The 7,871-nt window shown below is 35.8% G+C and overlaps 1 pseudogene; it reads right to left on the bottom strand.

Moving 5' to 3' along the window:
- Positions 1-1,417: 1,417 nt before the first annotated feature.
- Positions 1,418-2,534, bottom strand: LOC114739391 (ethylene-responsive transcription factor ERF094-like; annotated as a pseudogene).
- Between the last annotated feature and the right edge of the window lie 5,337 nt (positions 2,535-7,871).

Below are 7,871 nucleotides of genomic sequence, written 5' to 3' on the forward strand. Positions count from 1 at the left end.
ATTTGATCCTCATCATCCCAGTATTTACGCTTTTCCTTTCTGATTTGTGCTTTTCTAAAAACGTTAATTACTTCTTCCCCTTTTCTGTTTTGGCACGCAACCAAACAACAGTCAAATGAATTATGAACCGATCAGTGAGATCATCAAGGACCAGAAACAGTTTTCGGCGTCACCCCCATTCTCACTTGCCTCCGTCATTCGTATAAATTTTCACTAGCCGAACCATCAACATTTAATTTCAACTAAGCAATGGCAATCCAAACAAAAACATTTGCTACGGCCCATAAAGTAATCATAATCATAATTATTATTTTTTTTTAAAAAAAAAAGGTTTACACGTCTATCCTGGCCATACTTTTATTAAAGGGGTCTCGCGGATCAAGAGTTAACTTGTGATGAAAAGCATCGTAGCTTGGAAGTGACGAACAATGTCCCTTTGCAACAACTTCAAAACTTAAAAATCGCTTCATTCGGTTCACCCAAACAAAAACCTGGTTTGGATGATTCGCTTCGGCCACGTGATCATAGAAAAATGAGAGGAGTTCTTGCGATGGATTCATTGAACGGAATAAATTGATAGACGAGATCGAGGGTCACGTCGCTCATTGCCAACTGCCCAACAATACTCTGCTCCGCTTTTTTTTTTGGGTCGACTTACGCCCTGAGAAAATACTTGAGTTGTGCGTTATTACTTTGTTGATTTCATAATTTCGTTTTCTTTTGATTGTGCTCAACGGCTGTTTCTGTCGGCAAACAGGAGCCAGTCAGGAATGCCCTTCAACTCACATTTCAATGAAACCTTTGAAGCTGCGGACATTTTAACGAGTTAGCGTTATTTTGGCCAAAAAAAAAATAAAGTGAACGTTGCTGCCTACCCTTGCTTCCCCGTGAGCGAAAAAGGAAGCACATTGTCCTTTTTTGGGAATTGGTACCGCTGAAAACGTTAATAACATAGCATCCATATGAAATTATGATACGTACGAAACATGTAGTATCAGCCGAGTGCTTATGCGTCTAATATAGCCGTTTTGAATATTTGATTATCGGAATGGATTTCTCAGAACCTCTTCTGTCCCTGGCCATGTGATATTAGTGTAAAACGTTTGGTTCAACTGACCCAAAACTGTTCGACCAACCAAGAAGCTGACATTATACCGACAGTTGAGAGTGCTATACACGACACAATTAGATACGTGGAAGACGACACCTACATGGCAATCACATGATTCAGTAATCCATACAACTTTCTCAAATTTAAGGTTGCCTCGGCATTCAACCACCGAAAGCGAATGAACCGCAGTGTGAACAATTTTGCTTGTAGAAAGTGGACTCAGAATAGAATAGTCTGATTTTTCTCGTTGTATAGTGTGCTTATGTGAAAGATTCATTTCAGCAGAGTATCACTGAGACAAGCATGTGGATCGAATATAATTCAATTAAGGCGCTAATATATTATTCTCCAAGGCCAAGCAAGACAAAAACCACCCGACCGAGGCAGACATTTACAAAATATTAACAGAATAATGGACTGAGCCCAATGATGTAAACAAGAGGGGGGAAGGGGAAGCATAAATCCAACAAACAAATCCATGGAGTAGCCCTGCAATTACAAAAATTCCATTGCAGCAGCCACCTAAATCACTAAAAGCCTACTAATACACCATATCTATGCTAAGACTCCTCCTTAGAGAACCAGTTAACTCTACGAACATCCTAGCAAATGCATTCATAACGATGCCCAGTCGATCTCAGAAGGGTACTTCTGCAGATTACAAATGTCCGCCATACTTTCCCACTGAGGGTCACTGACATCGCCGAATGTCAAATCTAACAGAGGAGACGAACCGGCAGACTCTCCACTCTCAGTTAACACTGGAGACGGGGAAGTGTCCGCCTTGTTGTAAGAGTCATCCACTCCCTTAAAACCGGCTTCCCCGGCGACCGGCTGCTCATCCGAGAGCGTAACCGTTTCCACTTTGCGGCCTGGGACCGATTTGGACCGCCCTGAAGACCTCTTGGCCTCTCCGACTTCCCCTGCTTCTGCATATCAGCCATGTTTTCGCAAATTGCTTGAAGCTTGCATCCACGGAGGAATGTAGAGGCTTGTACTCCCCGAATTCGCCCCTCAACACTGGAACCTTGGTGTCGGAGGTTGGGAAATTAAGCCTGGCAAAGTCACCTCTGAGCTTTAAGCGGCCTTGTCAAAGGCGAGGGCAGCTTCTTCTCGGCGGTATCGAAGGTGCCGAGCCAGAGGCGAGTCGGTTGTTGAACAACCCGTCGGCAAATAAATGGGTCATCGATGTTGAGCAACCATCTGCAAACAAATTGGGCTGTGTGGGGACGGAAGAAGAGGAATGGAAGAAGCTGGAAGAGGTAGGTTGTGAAGGTAGGAACATATTCGAAGCAGAAGAAGAGAGTGGGTACGGAGTGGGTGAGGATGTTGTGGAAGCACTTCTCATAAAAGGTTCGAGTGCTTCCATTAGCTCACCGTTGAAGGGATCCGGCTGAATTTCCATATAACTGTTAGCTGCCATAATTTCTACGAGACACACAGATCTTAGATAAAATTCAACCTGCGTCTCACGATTAACAAAGGTAAAAATTTTATACAATAACGGAGGATAGAGGTCTAAAATACGCAACCCCTGATCCCGGAATCGAAAGCTGAGCTTTGAGGATCAAAAACAGCCCTCTCGGCCGAGAAGAGAAAGACAAAAAAAAAAAAAAAGGGAAAAAAAGAACTGAAAATTTACCGAGAAGTTATGAGAAAAATCAAAATCAAAAAGAAAAACCTGATCTCGATTCTGAAAACACCCGGCTTTCGAGAAATTCTTCTAAGTTTGCTTTTTCATCAAATTGAATACAAACCCAAAAATCATAACCTGAAAGGCAGATGGTTAACAGAAAGGGATTCAGAGAAGCGGGGCGTTACAGAGGGGGGGGGAGTGTGAAGATTAGAGAGGAGAGTCGGTGGGAAGATCCCGTCGCTCGCTCAGTGAGAGAAGTAAAGGAGTGTATTTTAACTAGGTGAGGATCTCACGGCCGCTCTTGGATTTTCAGTGTCCAGCGTCACTCCTTTATATAGGGGCCGCCCCCCTTAGGATGACGGGTGTCTTGGGCCTTAACCTGGACTATCACTGTTAATCCAGATTATGAACGCGTGAAAAGCGTGATAACGTTGAGCGTAACACATAGTTGAATTGGATTGGATCGGAGTTGGGCCGTTATTAAGCCGGAAACTGAAGTTGGACTAAGAACCAGAACAGTTTTTAAAAAAACCAGACAGCTTTTTAGCCTGACTGAAAAAATATAAAAAATAGAAAAAAAAATAAAAAATTGACCCCCTTAAATATCCTAATATATTTTTAGACTATTTTTAACTATATAGTATTATTTCATTAAAAATTTTATATATTGTGGTATTAAAACCGGTGAGTCGCTGGTTTTTTTTGTTTGATATCTGTTCTATCTTTTAAAATAATATTTGATTTGAATGAATTGATAATTTTTAATATCATAAATTTTTTAAACATACATAAATTAAATATATAAGGTTTTAGTCCATTTTCAATGATTTTGTTATAATTTTAGATTATTTAAATGTATTTCTAAATTATTTAATAATTTGATATTTTTCATCTTTCTCAATTATATATGATATTGTTTTAAGGGAAAATCCCAGAAAAAGCCATTGGAATATACTAAATCCCAGATTGGGTCCTTAAATTTCGAAAATGACAAAATGGGTCATTGACCCAATCTGTCATTTGCGAAATTCAGGCGAATTGACATTTTTGCCCCTGAACAAAAGTGAGTAGTTATTCTCTAAACAAATCTAGGTAACGCTTACACTGTTCTAGTGATTACAAGATTCGTTGTAGTTAATAATAAGATACCTGACAATAATAAGATACCTAACTATGAAAAAATGAATAGTTATTCTCTACACAAATCTAGGTAATACTTATATTGTTCTAGTGATTACAGAATTAGTTGTAGTTAATAACAAGACACCTAACTATGAAAAAGTGAGTAGTTATTCGCTATACGAATCTAGGTAACACCTAAACTCTTATAGTGATTCCTTGAATCATTGTAGTGAATGAATAAGTGAGGGCAAAATTGTCAATTCGCTTGAATTTCACAAATGACAGATTGGGTCATTGACCCATTCTGTCATTTTCGAAATTTAAGGACCCAATCTGGCATTTCCCATATTCTAAGGACCTTTTTTGGGATTTTCCCTTGTTTTAAATTAAGTATTGCGTCATTGATCCAACCGAACAATTCAACCGGTCCAACCAATTAAATTATGACTCGTTGTTCTTTCCAGTTCAACTTTCGCAAAACATTAACCACCCCTATTCCCTTCCTTTAGTGCACAGGACCCTAATGTCAACAACTACAAATTTTACTTTTAGTAATTAATATAAAAATTTGTTTAATATTAATTTTTAAATATAACACCATAATTCATTTTGTTTTTAATATTTATTCATTTTGTCGTTAAACAATTTTTATACCAGTTTCATATGTTAAAAAATTACTATCAATAAGTAATTTAAATGCACATGATTAACAAGATATTTTGAAGAAAACAACATTTATTTACTACAGATAACTGATTTAACTAACTTTTTAAATTTTTTCAAACTAGTCAATTAAATTTTATATTAAAAACAGAAGATAATACTCTCCCTCGATTCTTTTGTACAAGAAACAATTACTACTTTGACATTATCTAAGTTTATAACATTTACAAGATGTCTTGAATTTTTTTAGGTAATTTTCCATTGTATCCTTGTTAATTACTTATTTTATATTTGTTATCTCATTTTTTAAAGCATCACTCATTCATTTTTTCGCTCTCTCTCTTTCTCGTACTTTGTCCTTCAATAAACAAGGGTGTTTTAAAAAAGAAAGTTATAATTTTTATACATTTATTATCTTTAATTAATTTTAACTAACATTTTAATATATACTCTTCCATTCCTAAATACAAGATCATTTTATAATATAAATTATATTACAAAATACTACTTCCGGTTCTCAATATAAGAACTAGTTAACTAATTTAAGTAGATTAAGCAAACTAGTTAAGATAGTTATTTGTAAGAAATAAGTGTGATCTTTTTTAAAATATTCTTACTAATCAAGTGTATTGACTAAAACTACCATTATTGCAAAGCCTATTTTAGAAAAAAAAGAACAAAAATAAGAGATAAAATGAATTAGAGTTTTATATTTAGAACCAAAATAAAAATCAAACGAACTATTGTATTAAAAACTGAATATAGTAAATATTATATTTAGGATGAAGGTTGTACAACTTTTTTTTTTTTTTTACCCTATGAAAGTTGTATAACTTAGTCAAATGTTTATTATGAAGGAGAGAGGGAGTACTGAGTAAAATAAAAACACAAGAGAGAAGGTTGTGCCCCTCGTGTGAAGGCCCCAGCCCCTCCGCCACGCCAATAGACGCGCCTGCACATTTGGCCATCACCCGCTGCGCGCTTACCTGTTTCCCTGTCTCTTCTAATTCGAACTGTAACGTGCCAGTGTTAGCCCGCTATCAACAAGTGTATTCATTTTTACGTGTCGTGTATGGATACTTGTGATTCAGCACATCACAGTCTTTGAATTTAATGCGGCTTGTTTCTTAAATTCCATAAGAAAAATCAAAGTTATAATGAGCAACCAGCTGAGGAAAATTTAATACCACACTTTTTGGTCTTTGTTTGAAGCCTTTTCTATTTGATTGGAATTTCAACGCTTTCATATTTGCTGGCTACTTTTCTTCCTAAATGCCAGCCATCGCCATCCTTTCCTTGACGCATAATTAAGACCAGCGCGCGAGGTTGTTGATGAAGGCATGCCAAAAAAAAAAAAGAGGGAACGGGTGAATAGGCCTAATGAAAGCAATCCAATCGTGAGTTGGGATTGAGTTGTACCGCATTGATTAAGCAAGTAATTATTTGAATTAATGTTTGCAACAATAATCTTTTTATGGCGACTTCTACAAATTTAATTTAAGGCAAAGCCCAATCAGTACTGTGTAATTTATATTTAGACATGTTTTATTTAAAAAAATCAATTTGATATAAATCTATCAACTTTAAGTGGTTCGAATGAAAGAAAAAAAAAACAGCTATATAAATTATCTCAACTTTTTAAATTTTTGTGTAAACATTTTTTTTTTGCCTGCTTGTTGATTCGAACCGCATTTTGAGCTGTAATTAACTTTTAAGCTCCAAAAATCAGTTTTAAAGTTCCAAAAGCAGCGTTTAACCATAAGAGCAGACACTACAGAGCATGTGAGCTTAACGATGATTGGGTCTGGGAGTTGACCATGGTTCAGTAGAACACATGCCAATGCGGGGACTGGTTACGCCGTAACCAGAGCGTGAAAAGGACGCTACGATGACCAAACGTTAGCCGTTGGATCATAATACCACGCAGCAGAACAAGGCGTAAAATACTCCCTCCCACACGCCTTTTATTTTTCTTACCATAAATTCATGATCGCCTCATATTAAACAGGTTTCAATCGCATATGTTCCTTCCATGATCGATCACGTTCTGTTGTTTTATTGTTATTTTTTAAGTTTCTCTATCAGTGGCAATAATTATATGGAAACTATCCAGATGCGATGCACGGGATGCTTTCATATTTAAATTACCACTCCCTCTGTTTTTTATTATAAGAGACAAATAACTGAATTTCGTTAATAAAAAAAACAGTTAAAATTAGTTAAGAACAATAAATGTATGAAAAGTATAATTTTTTTTCCAAAAATACCCTCATTAATAAGGAGAGAGAGCATGAGAGAGAACAATTAAATTATTAAAAGAAGGAGAAGTGGGAGGAAGAGAGTGTGTGAGTTGGAGATAATAAATATAGGTAAAATAGGAAATCAACATAAAAAAGTAGAGATAACTTTTAAGTGTCTCTTATATATAGGAACATGCCATAAGCGTCAAATGTCTCTTATAATAAGGAATGGATGGAGTACTATAAAAATAGTTTCAATGTGCTTAATATTTTTTATTTTTGTGTGTATTGAAAAAAAATAACATGCCCCATCGACGTTAAAAATATTTATTCTCACACTAATTATTCTATAATTTATTAAATTATGTATATTAAGAACATAAACGACATGTATTTTAAAAAAGTAAAATAAAATATTTTTTCAGCTAACTAAAAGATTTTAACGAGGTTTTTTTTTAAATGCATAACCAGGGTTGAAAAGTTTTAATTAATCATTTTACATCTTATTCGTATTATAAAATTTTAATCCGTGGTTGGTGGAAATTGACATTATTGCAATCATAATTCCATTCATGATCTGCCTTATAATATGAAAGTTTGTCAACTATGCGAAATTTAATTTATAATTTTCGAGAGAGAGAGAGAGAGAAAGAGGAAGAAAGTACCCAATAACCATCAGAATAGGGGAAGAATAGGAAAGGAGACGAACGAGGATAAATGTGCGGGAGAAATTTTTTTGTCAGGCATCTATATTTTTTTTATTCAAGACAATGATATTCGAAGCATTATTAGACAGCAGAGTATATTTTTTTCATAATAATTTAAATTTTAATTTATCACATTGTGGGTGATTAACATCTTTTATTAAATTTAGTTCCTGTTGGTTGACCAGAAAAATTAAATCCCCTTTGGCTGGAGGAAACAATTTTGGGGTGATGAGTGAAATCGGAGTCAGCTTGGGGGGTTAGAAATGAGGAGCGTAAGACTTGGCGGCCCAGAATGCGAAGTGGTTGCTTGGAGCCGCAATTGCGCTGCTTCAGCGAATCGGGGCATATCCCACCATATCAGCCCCATTCCTTCCTTCTCAATGAAGTCCGCT

This window comes from Neltuma alba, unplaced genomic scaffold (assembly GCF_004799145.2).
Source record: "Neltuma alba isolate B1F8T4 unplaced genomic scaffold, ASM479914v2 tig00013936_pilon, whole genome shotgun sequence".
Lineage (NCBI taxonomy): Eukaryota > Viridiplantae > Streptophyta > Magnoliopsida > Fabales > Fabaceae > Neltuma > Neltuma alba.